Source organism: Nansenia antarctica (assembly GCF_963989245.1).
Source record: "Nansenia antarctica genome assembly, chromosome: 5".
NCBI lineage: Eukaryota > Metazoa > Chordata > Actinopteri > Argentiniformes > Microstomatidae > Nansenia > Nansenia antarctica.
In genome coordinates this window covers 27,229,340-27,232,545 of record NC_137690.1, presented here as the reverse complement: position 1 = coordinate 27,232,545, position 3,206 = coordinate 27,229,340, and positions in this window count along the sequence as shown.

Sequence of the window (3,206 nt, the reverse complement as noted above, 5' to 3'; positions counted from 1 at the left end):
CTAAACAAACTGGTGAAGAAGGCCAGCTCTGTGGTGGGGACCGGGCTGGACAGCCTAGAGGTGGTGGCAGAACAGAGGATGGGGAAAAAACTGGCGGCCATGCTGGCCAATCCCTCCCACCCGATGTACTGCGAGCTGGCAGGGATGAGGAGCAAGTTCAGCCACAGATTTGTTCTCCCCCGTCAAAGTACAAAAAGATTTGGACAGTCCTTTATTCCAGCTGCACTCCGACTCTACAACCAGGCCCTGCAGGGTGGGGGAGACCTGGAGATGGAACTTTTGGAACTTTTTACTTATTGAGCCTGCACTGTTTTATGTTTTTTATTGAATGTTTTTCTGTTTTCTGTACTGAATGTTTTCTGCCCTAACTGAGCTGTTTGACAACAAAATTTCCCCATTGGGGACAATAAAGGTTTTCAATCAATTCAATGTCAGACTATAGACTAATACTGTAGATTATATCTATTTCTATTCATTATTTTTCACTCACCATCCTCTCTTTTCTCAAGGCTTCCCTCTTCTCCTCCCACAGTTTTTTGTCCTTCAGTTGCTCTTTCTCTTCCTCCTCTTTCTCTCTCTTGTTCATCCTGCTCTCCCTCTCCTGCATCTTTTTCTGCTTTTCCTCCAGCAGTCTTTCCTGATTAGTCAGGGCATCACTGTCACTCCATGTTTTGAGCATGTGCTCCTTTCCAGCTTTCTTTAGAGCGGCCCACCTTTCCTCCAGCCTCTCTCCCTTCTTAGCCATCTCCTCTTTCTCCTTCCTCAGAAGTTCCCCCTCTTTCCTGTTCTTCAAATTCTGCTGCTGGTTTTTTTCTCTCTCTCTTTCCATCCTCTCAATTTCCTCACTCTCTCTGATGTTCATCCTGCTCTCCCTCTTCTTTAACGTCTCCCTCTCTTCTTCCAGCAGTCTTTCCTGATTAGTCAGGGCATCACTGTCACTCCATGTTTTGAGCATGTGCTCCTTTCCAGCTTTCTTTAGAGCGGCCCACTCTTGCTCCAGCCTCTCTCCCTTCTCAGCCATCTCCTCTTTCTCCTTCCTAAGAAGTTCCTCCTCTTTCCTGTTCTTCAAATTCTGTTGTTGAATTTCCTGTCTCTCCCTTTCCATCACCTCCCTTTCTCTCTCCATCTCCTCACCCCTCCTCTCAAACTCCTCTGCTTTCTTCCAAACGGCCTCCTCCTTTGCCCTCCACTCCTCCCTGTCCTCCAATAAGACAGCTGTCTTCTCTTTCAACCACTCTACCTTTTTTTCTAGCTGTTGTTGCTCCCTCGTCAACACCTTGTTGTCTCTGTTAAGCTGCTTCCTTCCCTCAAAGAGGGCCGCCTCCACTCCTTCCATCTCCTCCTTCTTCTTCTCCATGGCTGCCTCCACTCCTTCCATCTCCTCCTCCTTCTTCTCTAAGGCCTCCATAGCACTCCTTATGGCCTCCCACTGTCTCTCCATCTCCTCACTTCTCCTCTCAACCTCCTCTGCTTTCTTCCAAACGGCCTCCTCCTTTGCCCTCAACTCCTCCCTGTCCTCCAATAAGCCATTTGTCTTCTCTTTCAACCACTCTACCTTTTTTTCTAGCTGTTGTTGCTCCCTCGTCAACACCTTGTTATCTCTGTTAAGCTGCTTCCTTCCCTGAATTGTCCATTTCCTCCCTCACCTGCTCCAATAGGATGGAAAATGACAAATAGAAAATACTAGCATATAAATACATTTGTGACTATGTATATATATAGATAGATCGATAAATCACTCTGCTAAGATGTCCCAGTATGTTTATTATAGCAACATGATATTATATATCATAGCAACAGCTCAACCCTTTGGGGGGTATTCCATCAATGTCGCTAAAGGAAAATCCAGGCTTATTTTTGATAAATCTCATGAGATTTCTCAAAATAACCCTTGATTTTTTGGGGGGGAGGTCAATCTAGATTCATCAGAATAAGCCTGGATTTTCCTTTAGTGACGTTGTTGGAATACCTCCCAGGTCTTTATCAGGTTATCAGATAAAAGAGAACAGACACAGAGAGGTGTAGCCCAATGACATCACTCTTGCAACCAATAATATAACAGGGTAGAAAAACATTAAATTAACATACAAGGGAGGTAATAAACATTAACTGAAATCACTTGCTTGATATATTGTTTTCTACTTGTTTTCTACTAGTGATCTGTTATTGAGATATAATTATAGTTTATTCATATTGTAAGTATGTAAAAATATTTACATAACAAGTCTGTGTTGAATTCATAATGCATCACAGAGCCAGGATCATACATCATAAAAAGGGTTTAAGGTCAATTCCTTTTTGAGGCCAAAACAGTGTGCTGTCCTCAGTCTGTGGACCATCCAAAATGATTCCCTGAACAAGGACACGACCATAAGACAAGATATGACTCCTGTCATCTGAGTAACAACTGCCAGTGAAACCATTCACCTGGAAACGGTGAACAATGTCAAATAAATTGTGATAATTCACACTAATAGGGCATATAAACCATTTATTCTAGAATATCCGGTTGGAATCTTCCCCAGTTCATTGTAACAACGTAGAGTTACTGTACTGCCACCCACTGGGCTGTAGTTGTAAGCACATTGTAATCTCCATCAAACTGGTGCAGTTTGAAATGCCCAACTAGGACAAGTTGGCCTACCCCTCGAACTCGGACGATACAAAGTTATTCTGACGAGATGAGGGTATGATTGTGTGCCTTCAGAGTAGCCATACAACAAATATTGTTTCAAGTCAAGATGTTACAATACATGTTTAGTTTCTAATTCGACAGTAATCTATTTCTGCGACGTGTTGACGTAGGCGCTTCGTACGCCACGTGATGACGTCACGTGGTGGGAGCTCTGCGGTTCTTGACGTTACATTGTAACTAATCAAATAATGTATTATTATTATTATAATTATTATATTATTATTACAATGTAAATGCTTTTCAGTATATTATTTTAAGCAGTTTGTGTAATAAATTAAATTAAACTAAACAAATACATGCGGAGGGCTTTCCACTGGGGTGACGGTCATACCGACGGTATCCCGAGGAAGGAAGACGGTAGAGGGGGAGGTTTACGATCATGTTGATCAATTAAATGTCATTTCACGTGTCAAAGGTAGGTAGATGTTTCATTGTCATTAAACAAATCGTATAATGAATGTCGTGCTTGGCATTTGTAATGGTCTTTCTTTCTAAATGGAACTGCGTGTGT